We start from the raw sequence: 15,987 nt of genomic DNA, 5'->3' as shown, positions 1-15,987 counted from the left end.
GATGGCAACAGGTGACGAGACAAGCCTGCATGGGTAATTCTCCGAAGAATTATGAACGTCTCTTACACGTAGGGCCTCACTCAAAAGAAGAGAAATCAAATGTAAGCCACACCGAGATACTAATCTTCACCTAACAGGCTGGCGAAGATAAGAAAGTTTGATACCCTCCCCCCACCAGGATGAGGGAGAGGGATGCTCTTACACTTCCTGGTGGAATATAAACTGGTACAACCTCTGTGGAGACCAACCCTCCCCCCACCCCCATTGTGGAAGACTTGGCTCCCCGTGGGGGTGACCCTGGACCAATAGGGAGTACAGAACGGAGAGGGGAATGGGGCGGAGAGACCCCACCTTCTTCCTCCTTGCGGCCCTTCTGGGAAGCTCCCGATACCAAGAAAACATGTCTGTTGAGGGACTGTTGTGTGTCTGTTTGCAGCTTGTCCTGAAACCGGAGCCAGCGTGGTGGCCCGTCGTTGGCCCTGCTCGTGGTTTCCTTCCTGTTCTCCCCACACCTCCCAAGTCAGGTGTCAGCACTCTACTCTCTTCCTATGGCGGTGTTTCCTAGAGGACCCACGTGAAGGCGTTACACGAAGCCGTTACTTAAAATGACGTTGAAGCCTGTATTGTTTCTATATGTACTTTTAATTTTCTATATATTATGATGTTTTCACATCCTAAGAGCTGCTCTGGCTGGGGAAGACACCCCTCCTGGGCCCGGGCCACTATGGAGCCGGCCAAGGGCTCAGCTGGCACACACCTTCGATTTGCACACTGAGCGACCCCAGGCCTCACCGTCGCTGTCTGCCCTGCAGACCCCAGGAGGCGATATTCCCCTGCCCTACTCATCCCTGGTGGTGACAAGGGGTGGGGGCAGGTCCTGACAACCGGAGTCTGCCACCGTTCTTAAACCAGCTGGTCTGAACAGCTCGCCCTGCCCGCCTTGCCTTTCCCGAGGAAGCTCGGACGCAGGCCGCGGCCTAGGCTCTCCCTTTTTTCTGGACCCTGCCGCCTGGTGACCGCCCTGCTGCTTCCCCGTGTGGCTCTGTGTGGCTCGGCGTGACCCTTGCATCTAGGACCTCGGAGCGTAATAAGCTTTGTCTACCTGAGCCCCTCCTGGGTCTCCTCTCGTGACTGCACCCAACTGCCCCTCACACGAGAGAAAGCAGAACGAGGCTGTTTTATGACACAGAAAAGCACTCACATGGGGCGCACAGAAAAGCACATTTTATAAAACAATATTAGTGTATTTCTATTCTTGTAAAAAAACATAAATGAAAATGTTTAGAAGAAAAATGCCAACATATTAATAGTAGTTGACACCGGAGGTAAGATTGTGGGGGATATTTTTCTTTTTTGTACTTTTATTTCTGTGTTTTCTACGTTTCTTTAAAAACCCATTTGTACTAGTTATCCATGGCTGCGTTAACAATTACCCCAAGGCTTAGTGGATTCAAACAACAACCATTTTACTTGTTGATGAGTCTGTGTGGGTCAGCAACATGGGCTGGGCCCAGCCCGGTCCCTCGGCAGGTCCTGGCTCTGTCCCTCCTGTGGTGCCAGCAGCCTGACAGCTTCCCTGGGGCTCTTGGGCCCCAGCTGGTCTGGCATGTCAGGCAGCGGGTGCTGACCACATGCTGGGCGCCTCTCTTCAAGGGATCTCTCATCTCCGGCCTTCCAGGAGGGTAGACAGAGAAGCTGCAAGGCGTCTTCAGGACTCCCCTATGAGCCCACCCAAGGCCACTCCCGGCCTGATCTGTGGGACAAAGCCAGCCACAAGGCCCACCCAGATTCAAAGATGGAGAAACAGGCCCCTCCTCTGGCTGGGAGACGTGGCCACGTCGGCGGGGCAAGAGGCTGGTGTACAGGGATGGACCGGGTGGCCAGGCTGTCCTTGCAAACATTGGCGGACAGTCTACCCTACCATTTCAAAGGACTTAAAGTCTCTTCTGGTCCAGGCACCTCTACTGAGACAATAAAAAGGGCTAATACTTTTACATTGATTAGTTTGCGCAGGACTCAAGATTCTAATTGGATTTGAAGGAAAAGTTTTAAATAGTATTAAGTGAGTCCCATAGTAGATTTTTTTTTTCCTACCAAAATATAGATTGGCTCTTCCTCTCCATCAGTTCAAATTAGTGAGATTTCTAGCACATGTATCAGGGAAAGAAAACTTTAATTTAGTTCCTGGCTGCTGGACAGATTGTCAGATTTGTGCTAGTGATTAGAAAAATGAATTCCTCTCAATTCTGCAATTAAAACCCTACCCGTTTTCCATTCCTGATTATGTGATAGGGTAGGAACTGTCTCCCAGTGGCTTAATATTATTCGATTAGCAAGAAGATGTCTAACATGACTCAGTGTTGTTCTTGAGAAATAATTAGCTACCTAAGTGGAAGAGACCTCCACAGAATACAAGTATATCTCTTTGAGAACATTTAAATTTGGAGCCTTAATTATTTGATGAAAAATAGTCACTTTAGCACTTTAGACCATTTGGCTATATGTTGACATTATTAAAATTCTTTACTGGTCTTTATGTAAATGGCTTTAAAAAAAATAACAAAAACAACCAACCTCGATTTATCTCCTAGCAACCCGAAGGGAAATAAGCATTGAAAATGACATCTCAAGAAGACTTTAGGCTCTTAATCCAAATACATTCCTGGGGTTTATTCGCTGATTGTCTGGATGAACAAATGGAGAATTTGCACCCATAGGAGAATGTGCAACTGAGTCATTCTCTACACTAAACTTTTAAGCAGCTAATTTGAATAGTCAAGTTCATACAAAGAAGCTATAAAAGCTGGGCATTTGGTCACCACCTCCGTTCTGTGAGTGTGCGCTCAGCTGAATGGGAGAACCAGGTGTGAATGCCTCGCGTGCCCCTCAGGTGTGACTGTGCACTGGTGTCTGGGGAAGCTGCTTTCTCTGTGGGGGGCTGCGCCTTGGCCGTGGGGGGCAACGGCCACCTCGTCCTCCCCGAGCCGTCGTCTCCTCCCTTGGGAAGTGCGCGCGACCCCTGGGCTGGATTCCGGGCGGAAAAACTCGAGTTAGAGCACGGGGTGAGGGTGCTTGCCAGGCCGCCATTGCCGAGGCGGAACCCGAGGTCCTTCACGTGGAAGGCGCAGCGGTTAGGACGTGGCTGCGGGCTCAGCAGTGACCCAAGGGGACCACTCCATCTCCGCGCACCAGCCTCCCCGGGCAGGACCTGGCAGGGCGAAGGGGACGCTGTCCCTTTGCCTCCTGACTCAGTTGCCTCGCCATCAGAAGGCACTCAGACGGGCCTTCGCCAGCGCCTGGACCCTGGGCCTGAGCTCAAGGGACACATCTGCTTGCCCTGCAGCCTGGAGGGCGGGGCGCGGGCTCGCACTCCCGCTACTCCGCTGGGGCGCAGGCTCCTCCTGGTGCGGCGGGGACAGCCCCCTCCTCACACACGGCTGAGCCGCCAGGGTGCTGCCAGGGCTGCCCCTCCGCAGTCGCGCTTCCGCGGGAGGGGTCCGTGCGCCTAGACAGGCCGGGAGCCCTCCGCCCCTCGGCCCCCAAACAAGGGATCACTCCACCCAGCCTGGGTTCCACAGTGATCTGCCCACCCGTTTTTTTCAGGATTCTTTACCCTAGAGTGACCGGAGCCCAATTCAGTCCCACAACGTGAGGCACAAAGGGCACTTTTAGGTTCAGGCGGGCAGAGGCAGGCCTGGCTCTCGAGAGGCCTGCGCAGCCAGGCCTTGTGCGGTCACAGCGGGTCTGCGGGAAGCTGAGCCCGAGGCAGCGCCTTGGACGCAGGTCGTTTGTTCCCAAGGTGTTTCCAGAAAGCCCAGGTGAGGGCAGGGGAAAGCGGGGCCAGGGAAGCGAGAACAGCCACTAGGATGTGCCCGATGGGCACGTGGGTCACTGGGGCCCTCTGCCGGGGACCCTCCCAGGAGCCCCAGGCGAGCCCCAGGATGTTCCCGCGCAGGCTGGGGAGGCGGGGGTCGCTTGTCCACCAACTCCAGTCCCCTGCCGGTTGAGAGCTGCTCCCGAGAACCTAAGCTTCCCTTACTTTCGGGTCGTGCCTGCTGGAGGCAGCTCGGGCAGAGCAGAAGAGCCGCAGGGACTCGGGGGAAGGGGGGGCGGGTGGAGGGCAGCCGGTGCAGGTCGCCGCGGGGGGCGGGGGCAGGGCTACCCAGCGGGCACCAGCACTTCTGCTCTGGGGATTCTGTAGCCCATCTGTCCGCCTTCTCTTGGATGTTTTTTTTTTCTTTCTGAGAACAAGGGGATTTTCCTTAAGGGCCCTGGATCTCAAGCCCCTCCAGGTGACCACCGTAGGGATCAGGGAGACTGCTGTTCCTGCTCCCGTCAGCCAAGTCCCAGGGAAGGACTCTGATTGGCCTGGCTGGCCCATGTGACCATCTCTGGACCAATCACCGCAGTCTGGGTGATGGAGGATTCCGACTGGTCCAGGATGGGCCCATCTCCCCCAACCCCAGAGGGATGGGGTCTGGTCCCAGGGGCGTGTGTGGGGCAGGAAGCAGAGTGAGGGGGCCCCTTCCCCAGCAGCCGTTGACCGGGACCAGCCCGCCCGCCGACTCTGGGTGAGAAAGGTTTGGGGTCTGACCCCTTCCCTCCAAGATGGCTTCTGAACTCTAAAGGTAAATTTGCCCCTTTCTCTCTCCCTAACCATCTTCTCCCTCTACAGAGCAATGATTTCTCTCCTCCCAGCTCCCCGCTTTGACGTCCAACTCGCCAGGCACTGCCAGCGACGGTAGGAAGGCACTGAAAACGCGTGAGCGCCGCGTAGCTGGGTGAGCTTTATGGCGTCCTGGGAAGACTCTCTCCCTCCTTTTATGAGGTGTGAATACTACTTGGAGAAAATGTTTTGACAAAGGATGTTATCACAAAAGAGCAGTTGGAGAATTTTAAAATATTTTTCACACCTTAGGGCAATTGACATTTTCGTTAGTCACGCTCTTGCCTTCCCTTCCTCGAAATAAGACTTCCACCTGCCTGACCTTAATGAATTTTCAGAGAGTCCTCTCATAGCTGGAAGCAAGTGCATATGCAGAAAGCTAGTGGTCAAAACCAAGGGGATACTGACTAATGTGAAACTGATACTGCAAAATGTCATCCTCCCTGTCTCACAGAAAACATGTCATTCTTTTCTTCAACTACTATTTATCATTAAGCACCAGCTTAATAAATAGTGTCAGTGAGATCAACAAGCATCCCGCTCTCAAGGCGGTTCTTGCCAGCTGGGGAGACGAAGGATGAGCGCGCGTGCATGAAGAACCACGATTCCTTCCAAGAAGGAGTGTGCTAGAAATGAAATAAACCAGGGAGCCTCACTGAAGAAAACCTTGACTTTGAGCCAAGAGCTGAATAACTGGGAGTCCTGGGGTGTGGGGAGTTGGGGAACCGCTGCTCAGGCAGGGGCACACGCTGGGGCCCGGATCCTGGGGCAGGAGCCAGTTTGGGGCGGCCCAGAACTGGGAAGGAGGCGTGAGAGGCATCCGGGTGCAGCGTGTGGGGGAGGCGGGTGGGGTGGGTCAGAAGTGGGTTCCACGGGCAGACCGTGGGCCGCAGTAAGGGCTGGGGATTTCTGTCCCAGAGTAACAGGAGGGTCGGGGAGCCGTGAGTAGGGGGTGGCACATGCAGCTGGGGTTTTCGAAAGGCCACCCTTGGTCCTGTGAGGCTCCCCTGCAGGAGTGCAGGTGAGAGATGGGTGTGTTCGGGCTGTAGGTGGTAGCCCAGGAGAATCTAGAGGAAGACTGGGCAGGACTCGCTGACGGACAGGGGGGACGTGGTGAGGAAGGGGAGGAGGCGGGTGCGGTGGCACCCTGCCTTCCCCTGGCTCCGATCTTCAAGGAACGTGGGGCCCACTACACACCAAGGCAGCCCACAGCCAACGGGGTCGGCAAACTGTGTTTTCTGAGTCGCCAACGATTCCTGGGTCCCATCCATGTTATCTTGGGGAAAAAAGCAAATCCAAGCCAGAGAATGACAGAAAACTCAGTTCTGTTAACTGAAGACAATTTAATTCCAGTTGAAATGTTGTTCCCGTGCCAGCAAACAAGCTCTCCTCACTGTTCTCCTGCGACCCAGGGGTTTATTTCATCACTCATAGCAGTCAAGTTGAGCTAAACCAGAATTCAGTTTTGATGTGAATTTCAATTAAGCAGCTTCAAAGCCTGTAGGTTTGAACGCGCGCATTATCGGCAGCTCTCAGAAGACAATCCCTTTTGTCACCTGACGTTGGAAGTGCTCATTTTCATTGCTTTGATCAGTAATTAAAACTTTATTAACTATAGAATTCTTAATGTCTGACTAGCAAATTTTATGCGCGTCCTGCCTGACGTAGACTTTCCACTTTGCTTTACAGACGATGTAATTTTATCTTATTTTTAAAAAAATTTTAATTGAATTTATTGGGCTGACATTGCTTAATAAAATGACGTAAGTTCCAAACGTACAGTTCTGTAATACACCATCTGTATATTGCCTTGTGTGTGTACCATCCAAAGTCAAGTCTCCGTCTGTCACTGTTTATGTCCCCTTTACCCTCTTCTACCTGTCCCGCCCTCTTCCCCCTTGTAACCACCCCACTGTTGTCTGTGTCTTTGAGGTTGGTTTGGTTTTTTCGCTTAATACCTTCACCTTTTTCACCCCGTCCCCCAACCCCCTGCCCCTGATAGCTGTCAGTTTTCTGTATCTATGAGTGTGTTTCTATTGTATTTCTTTATTTTGTTCATTGAATTTGACATATAAGTGAAATCTCATGGTATCCGCCTCTGTGACTGGCTTGTTTTACGTCGCCCAGTGCTCTCCAGGTCAGGCCATGCTGCCGCAAAAGGCGCGCTCTCTTCTCCTTTACGGCCGGGTAGTGCTCCCTTGTGTGAATGCTCCACAGCTTTTCCATCCACTCATCCACTGATGGGCACTTGGCCTGCTTCCAGATCTTGGCAATTGTGAATAAGGCTGCAATGAACATAGGGGTTCATATATTCTTCTGAATTAGTGTTTAGAAATTCTTCAGATATATTCCCAGAAGTGGAATCTCTGGGTCATAAAGGCAGTTCCATTTTTAATTATTTTGAGGCAACTCCATACTGCTTTCCACAGTGGCTGCACCAGCCTGCATTCCCACCAACAGTGCACGAGGGTTCCCATTCTCCACGTCCTCGCCAGCACTTGTTTGTTGGTTTATTGATGAAAGCCATTCTGACAAGTGTGAGATGGTATCTCATTGTGGCTTTAATTTGCTTTTCTCTGATGACTAGTGATGTTGAACATCTTTTCATATGTTCATCGGCCACTTGTATGTCCTCTTTGGAAAATAAGACCCTTTGCCCACTTTTTAATTGAATTGTTTGTTTTTTGGTATTGAGTTGTGTAAGTGCTTTATAAATTTTGGATATTAGCCCCTTATCAGATGTAACATTGACAAATATGTTCTCCCATTCAATGGGTTGTCTTTTCATCCTGCTGATGGTTTCCTTGGCTGTGCAAAAACTTTTTAGTTTAATGTAGTCCCATTGATTTATTTTTGTTTTGTTTCCTTTGTCTGAGAAAATAATGAGAGAAAATATTGCTGTGAGAAGTGATCAAAATTTTACTGCTTATGTTTACTTCTAGGATTTTTATTTTCATGGTTTTTTTAAAAAAGATTTTATTTATTTATTGTTAGAGAGAAGGGAAAGAAGGGGGAAAGAGAGGGAAACATCAGTGTGTGGTTGCCTCTCATGTGCCCCCTACTGGGGACCTGGCCCACAACCCAGGCTTGTGCCCTGAGTGGGAATTGACCAGGCGACCCTTTGGTTCTGAGGCCAGCACTCAATCCACTGAGCCACACCAGGCTATGGTTTTGAGTCTAACATTTAAGTTTTTAACCCATTTTGAGTTTATTCTTGTGCATGGTGTAAAAAGGTGGTCTGCTTTCATTTTTTTTTGCATGTATCTGTCCAATCTTTCCAACACCATTTATTGAATACACTTTCTTTACCCAGTTGCATGTTTGTGCCCCCTTTGTCAAATATGAATTGACCATAAAAGTGTGGGTTTATTTCTGGGCTTTCTATTCTGTTCCATTGATCTATATACCTGTTTTTATGCCAGTACCATGCTGTTTTGATTACTATGGCCTTGTGGTATAGTTTGATATCAGGTAGCATGATTTTTCCAACTTTGTTCTTCTTTCTTGAGATTGCTGTTGATATTCAGCATCTTTTATGGATCCATATAATTTTTGGAATATTTTTTCTAGTTCTGTGATGTACACCTTGGTAGGAATCGCATTGAATTTCTAGATTGCTTTAGGTAGTTTGGACATTTTAATGATGGTAATTCTTCCTATCCATGAACACATTATATGCTTCCACTTACTTGTATCTTCTTCAATTTCTTTCTTCATGGTCTTATAATTTTCTGAGTAAAGGTCTTTTACATCTGTAGTTAGGTTTATTCCTAGGTAGTTTATTCTTTTTGAAACTATTGTGAATGGGATCATTTTCTTAATTTCCCTTTCTGTTAGTGCATTATTGGCATATAAAAATGAAACTGATTTCTGGGTATTTACTTTGTATCTTGTTACTTCACTGAATTCATTTATCAGTTCTAGTAGGTTTTGGTGGAATCTTTAGGGTTCTCTATATACAGTATCATGTAATCTGAAAATAGCGACTGTTTTACTTCCTCCTTTCCAATTTGGATGCCTTTTATTTCTTCCTCTTATCTGATTGCTGTGGCTAGAGCTTCCAGTGTGATGTTGAATAAGAGTAATGCAAGGGGACAGCTCTGCCTTGTTTCTGATGTTAAGGAAAATGCTTTCAGTTTTTGCCCATTGAGTGTGATGTTGGCTGTGGGTTTGTCATATATGGTCTTTATTATGTTGAGGTATGTTCCCTCTATTCCCACTATGATGAAAGTTTTTCTTTTTTTTAAATCATAAATGGGTGCTGGATTTTATCAAGTGTAGACTTCTCACTTTTATTGTTTATAGTTCTAAAAATTTAGGCAGACCACTTATAGAATGGAATTCTATTTTTTTCTTTTCAGTGTTTTTCTTTTTTGAGCTTCACTTTCTATAATTTTATTCTTATTATCTTATATATTTCTCAGTGATTTAAAAATTAAAAATTGAATGTAATTGTATTTCATTAAAGTGTATTTATATCAAAAAGCAAAATAAAGCAAATGTGACAAAAATCAACATTTTCATGTTTTTATTTTTCTTCTTTACTTTTATTGTTGACATTATTACAGATGTCTCCAATTACCCCACTTTGCCTGACTCCTTGAAATTAAAAGGAAACAGAAAACATCATGAACAAGTAGAAAAAGTGAAACTGTTTTTAAAAGGTGAATTTTTATTTAATTTTTAAAATTTAGCTGTTCCTATTAAAAAGCTTATAAAATAGGATTGCTTTCAGTTCTAGTATTCAATCAATGTCCATCTAGTTGCCAACAGGAGTTGCAACCATGCTCCATGTGTGTCCTACCTGGACCACATATATGCAAACCTAATTCACATAAATTACTTAACTATTGCAAAATGTTCTTCAGATATGGTATCAGGCGCAACTGTTGCAAATAATGTGCTAGTTCTTCAGTGCCTCTGGGCTACAAACTGGAATTCAAAGAGAAATAAGAAAATGGATATCCAGGATCACAAAGAATGCTTCATGAGGCAAGAATCCCTTGAGCTCACCCTGCTTAGGAGGGCGGGCGTGACGAGGCCATCCTTAGATGCTTGTCTCACCGCGGCGTGTCTGCTGCTCAGGTCCTCCCCTGTCCGAAGCCATGTCTCCTTCTGACATCTACAGACATGGCGCACAGACCTTCACAGTGTTGGGGCTCAGGGACCTTTTGCTTTGAGGACATGGGGCACGAGGCCTAGAGAAGTGTCTCTTCAGGGTCTGAGCTGTGCTACCCACTGGGGCTGGTATCAGGGTTGCAGGTGGCGCTACCCCAGCATCACCTGCCAGCTCCCCGGTGACGGGACACCCACGTGCTCTTGAAAAGCTTCAGCTGGGTGTGTGTGTATGTCTGTGTACTTGTGATGTGCAGAACACTCAGAAGGTCCAAACCCAGGACAGAGACCCCTCTTGCCTGAACCGGCCTTTAAATATTTTTGAAGATGGAGAAAATTTGTGAAACAAGGTGTTAGTCCCTCCCTCCATCCTTCCTTCCTTCCCTCCATCCTTCCGGCCATCTACTCAAACCACACTACTTTCTCAGTACCTCCTAGGTGCTAGGTACCGTGCCCGGGGTTGGAGCGACAGAGCGAAAGCCCTGTTTGGGGAAGAAAACAGGGGAGACGGTACAGACGGGACAGCAGTGGAGCTGCCCCTGAGGGGGAGAGGTCGCCCGGGAGCGAAGAGGCAGGCGGGCCGACCGGAGAAGGGCCTGGGCTGCGAGGTTCCGCAAAGCGCTCTGGTGCGCAGGCCCGCCCGCGTCCGCCGGGGCGGCTGGAGCCCCATGCGGAGTGGCCGTGCTGTGACGGGGTTTGTCCTTCAGCCCCCAGGCCTCAGCACGGTGTCACCAGGCCCCTAGTGTCGGGTAGGAAAAGCTCTACCCTCTCAGATCATGCTCGGAGGGCTGCCGATTAAATGGACTAAGTACGCGTTAGCAGGTGGAAAAAATAACGGATTAAATTACATCGTATACATGGGAATTCGTCAAGAAACTCCACTCAAGGAGGGGCTTAGAGACCTTCTTAATCAGTAATGGGGGGACAGAAGGGAACTCTGGGAGAACAAGTGACTTCTCAGAGGAGGGGAGAAAGGGCCTTACACAAAAGCAGATGGTTTGTGGAAAGGCAAGTGGGCCCTGAGGAGAACAGAGGCGAGGTCTCCTCCAGCTCCGGACCGTATCTTTTTGGGTCAGAGGAGATGGCATTGCTCTGGGACGGGATTTCAGACTATGTAGGTTTTTTGTGGGGGAGGGCGGGGAGGAGGCTCTGCTTTTAGGCAGCCAAGGGATTTCGGGTACTCAAATGCCTTCAGCGCAAAACAATTTGCCAGTGGCTTTCTCTGAGCTCCTTCCGTAGCGCGGAGGCTGCCTTCAGCTGGGAGAGAAAAGGAGTCCCCTGCCACGGACGGGGTCAAGCCACAGCCACCGAGGCCCCGATCAGCCCTCCATAAAGCTCAGCGCGAACGCCACACTGGGGGGATCCTGGTAAAATGCAGGTTCTGACTCAGAGGCCTGGGGCGGGCCTGAGAGCCTGCATTTCCTTGCTAGAAATGCTCCCGATGGTGCCGATGCTGGTGCCCCATGGACCACGCCTGCCGCTGGGGGGGCTTCGGCCACAGCGGGGGGCGGAGAGGGAGGAGGAGAGTGAAGGTTCTGGAGGGTCCCGCACAGCACAGCAGAGTCACCGGGCCTGCTCCCGGCGCTTCCCAGCTGACTCTCAGGGCGAGGGGGCGGGCACCTGTGTCCCATGAGTCTCCGCAGGTGGTTTACACCGGAGGCTGGATGTCCCGCCACAAGCCCCCGGCCCCCACCCGGTACATTAGGTTCTCGGGCCCTTCCTGTCCGCGCTGGTCCCCAGCACAGAGCCTGCTTGGGGACACTGGGAAACCGAGAGCCAAGCTGAAGACAGCTGTCCGGCAGGAGGGAAGCGATGGCCGTTTCCATCTCCACCTTTGTGGTTTTGGATGCCGTGCCTCACCCCGAGACAGTCTCCACGTAGCTCACCTGTCTCCGGCTGGGACCCAAAAGCCAAACTCCGCTCCTGTTTACCACACTCCGGTCAACGTCCCTGAACCCTGAGCTGCTATGGGCACTCACGGGAGCCAGAGGCAGGCAGAAAGCAAGAATGAAACACCAAATCGTTCTCTTTCGGTTTAAAGAAAATCAGTTGCCTCCTCTAATTACCAAGATGATACAGGCTGCAGTGAAAACTCTCAGACACGGTGGATGGGTAGAACCCAGAAAAGGCACGCCTCCGTATCCAGGTGTTTTATCTTAATTTCCATTTGGAAGGAAGGAAGGAAAGAAGGGAGGAAGGGAGAGAGGAAGGGAGGGAGGAAGGGAGGGAGGGAGGAAGGGAGGGAGGGAGGAAGGGAGGGAGGGAGGAAGGCCTAAAAGCAAGGGGCCGCAGCTGGAACGCAGCCGGAACTGTGAACAGCACCCTGTCTGGCGCCCCTGCCTCAGCGCACCAGCTTTTCCACTTCCCAACTTCCCCAAATGGGAGGCCGGTTCCTCTTCTTCCCTGGCCATCACAAATGGCTTAGTGATCAACGCTCTAGCCCAGGAGGCAGCTGACTATTAAACAACAAACCCCTGCCACGTTGTCCTCCCCCGATGTGCTCGCAAACCCCAGTGTTCCCACTCCAGCCGGGTCGTGGCTTTGGAGAAGGCGGCATGAGTGGATTCGCCTCCAGGCTGGCACCGAGCCTGGCCGCCAGCTCCGTGCCCGCCCCCCGCCGCCCCCCGCCAGGTCTAAGAATAACAGAAAACCTCCCGTCATCAAGTTTCTTTTTCTCTGGTTAAAAACCCACAAGTTTGTGCAACTAACGAAATGTTAAGTCATAAAAATCTGTTCGTGGAATTAAGAAAATAAAAATATAGATTATTTTTAAAATATTGAATCGGGGGACATCTGGGGAAGATACTAAAATTTTGCACACTCTTGGGCATGCCAAAGGAAGCGCGGGAGGAGAGGCGCTCGCGGCAGAGCGAGGCAGCAGAGCGAGGCGGGCGGAGAAGGCAGCGGGCCTCGCGACGGCCGGTGCTGAGCTGGGGCAGCGCGCCGCGTCCCAGCCTGTCTGCCTCGCCAGCACTAAAGAGGACATGCGTCGTTTTGAAAGTATCTGTCCCAATAGCACAGAGGCTGAGATGCAGGGGAGGACGAAGCGGGCGGTCTGGTTTGGAGGCCGCCTTAGCTGGAGCGGGAGACCTCACAGGGGATGGTATTACCGGAGGGGCCTAGAGGTGGGTTATTGTAGCCCAGAATGAAACCTTCCAATTTTCTCACCTTATTTTATTTCCCGACACAAGGTCAAGAGGAAAGGTGCATCAGCCGAGATCTATTACATTGCATCCCTTTCAGTACGCAATACTCCTCTCTATACGCCATTGTTTCGTTGGATGCAATTAATTCCTCCCCTCTCTGTGGTGTGTCCTGGGCGCTCTGGCTGAGAGTCAAAGCTCTGCCCAGGAGTAGCCCACCCGCAGTGACGAGGTGGCTGTTCACGTTGAGTCCACAGGGAGGGGATTCCCGGCCTTTTGATAATGCCATCGGGCTTGCAGGTGCTGAGCTACTGATTCAGGCACTGCCACGACCTCACACTCTGGCGAATGGTTTTCACCTTTGGGGTGCTCTTTAGTCACTTCAGAGGGTTCTAGAATACAAAATGGCCCCCATCCAGCCATTTCTCATCTCTCTTGCCTTTCCACGGCCTCCTATTTGGAGCATCAGCGAATGCATCCAGGCCACAGCCCAGCTGTGCTGATTCTGAAAACAAGTTGGGGATCAAAATACAAAGGAGCATGACCCCCACGGGAAATGGGGATGAGCCAGGTAGTTTTAGGTCCGCCCGAATCAACTGCAATCGCCTGGATAAATCAGATAGAAATGGGGTGTCCTTCCACCTAAACGGCCCGGGTCGTTTCGGCCGTGAACTCAGGTGCATGCTTCTGGTAGACACTGATTGTCAATGACTCGTGCCCTAGTCGTCAGGTAGTATCTGAATACTTTGCAACAATTACTCCCATCAGAAGTCTTCATTTCTTACTCTTTGTGATAATCACAAACTCATCGTGAAGACTCTCCAAATACATTGTTGAGTGAACAGCACAAGGTGTAGAACAGCGTGTTTGCACGCTGTCATTTGTGATAATGGGGGAGGGAGGAGAAAGTAAGTTGTAAATGTGTTAAAATCTCTAGAAGGAAAAAGAAACAAAGGCAAAAAAAAGAAACACAAAACCAAAATCTAATAACCATTTTCTCCTATAGGGACGGGGGCGGGGGGGGGGCGGGAATTGGCATCCTTTTGGGATTTTTCAGTGTTTGATCCATATGAATGAATAATTTGGGGGGAAGAACCCAACCCAGAAATATTTAATTTAAAAACCTTCATGCTGAGTAATTGGTGATTAATGATTAAATGGGGAAGGGGCATGTTTAGATAATTCACCAGCTTCTCTCTGCTATCTGTGCTTTAATCAAAGGGAAGAATAAGGCAGAAATAAGGCCTAACACATTTGCCTTTTCTCACAAGCATCTCAAGAGAGCCTGACCGTCTAGCCTGAGGTAGCAGGGGTGGGGTGGGGAACCCCGATCACCCTCGGGGTTGCAGGCCAGCCTGTGGAATGTGTACCCAAAGGCTTGTGCCTGATGCGCACTTAAAGGTGGTTCAAACGGCACATTTTAAGTTACATTTCATCATAATCTCAAAAATTAGTATACCAAAACCTATTGAATTACATACTTTAAATGGATTAAATATATGGTATGTGAAGTACATCTCAATAAAGTAATTTTCAAAATGAGACAAAACCGGCCTCTCTCCTGAACTGTTGCAAGCGCTTGGAAGGCAGAGCCGCACCTGGCCCACCCTCCTGCCCCAGTGTCTGCGGGGGCTGGCTCAGTGGGCACCAGTGATGCGCAGTGGCTGAAGGGTGGCCTGCATTCGCCACGCAGGCAGTGCGAAGTCACCTGCTGACCCTACCTGGCTTGTATCAGAAACCACCTCTGTGTGATTGCCTGGACCTCCATTCCGGTAATCTAGTTGTTTTGTAAAAGAATTTTTTCTTTTACAGTTTTTATTATTACAAGCAAAACAGAAAACCTTCCTCATGCCTCCACTTAAGAAGAAATCACAACTCAGCAACAAAACATCAAATAACCCAATTAAAACATGGGCAAAAGGCTTGACTAGACCTCTCTCCAAAGATGATATACAAATGGCTAATGAGCACATGAAAAGATTTTCAGCATCACTAATCATCAGGGTGATGCAAATCAAAACCAGAAGATACCACCTCATCTCCATCTGGATGCTACTATCGAAACATTGAGAAAATAACGTGTTGGTGAGGATATAATGGTATTTGAACCTGTGGGCACTATTGGTGTGATTATAAAATGGTGCAGCCTCAAAAACAGTATCAAAGCTCCTAAAAACAAAAACAAAAACAAAAAACCCTGGCTGGTGTGGCTCAGCGGACTGAGCACCAGCCTGCGAACCAAAGGGTTACTGGTTCTATTCCCAGTCAGGGCGCAGGCCCAGGTTGCGGTCCCCAGCAGGGGGCGTGCGAGAGGCAACCACACACTGATGTTTCTCTCTCATTCTCCCTCCCTTCCCCTCTGTCTAAAAATAAATAAATTAAAAGAAAACTAGAACTACTATATGATTGGGCAGTCTCACTTCTGGTTGTCCGTGCAAAATAATTGAAAACAGGGTCCTGATGAATTGCTTGAGCACCCTCGTTCATTGTAGCACTAGTCACAATAGTCAAAAGGCGCAAGGCACCCAAATGTCCATCTACAGAAGAATGTGGCAAGTGTGAGCAATGGAATGTTACTCAGCCTTAAAAACGAGGAAAAGCTCGTCCCGTGCCACAACATGGCATGAACCTTGTGGAAATTGTGGTATAATTCCATTTATAGGAGGGACCTAGACTCGTCAAAGTCATAGAAACAGGAAGCAAGAGGGCAGTTTACAAGGGCAGGGACAGAGAGAAAGGAGAAGCTGTTTAATGGACACAGAGGTCCAGATTTACAAGACGAAAGAATTTGAGAAGTCTGTTTTACAACAATGTGAATATACTTAATACTGCTGAACTATACGCTTGGAAGTTGGTGAAGATGGTAACTTCTATGTTATGTGTTTTTTACCACAATTTTTTAAAAAATCGGCTCTAGATTGGTAAAGGTTGCTAATTGTTGGAATTGAGTGATGTTCATTATGCAGCTCTATTTTAATAACTGCTTGAAATTTTCTATAAGACAAAGTAACGAAGAAAAAAGAACACTCTTTACTCTTTTAGTAAAAGCCACACTAAGGAAGA

Source organism: Pteronotus mesoamericanus, unplaced genomic scaffold, assembly GCF_021234165.1.
Source record: "Pteronotus mesoamericanus isolate MK-2021 breed Mesoamerican mustached bat unplaced genomic scaffold, CSHL_Meso_final contig_657, whole genome shotgun sequence".
Lineage (NCBI taxonomy): Eukaryota > Metazoa > Chordata > Mammalia > Chiroptera > Mormoopidae > Pteronotus > Pteronotus mesoamericanus.
The sequence above is the reverse complement of the archived record's forward strand: the minus strand, read 5'-3'. Positions refer to the sequence as shown.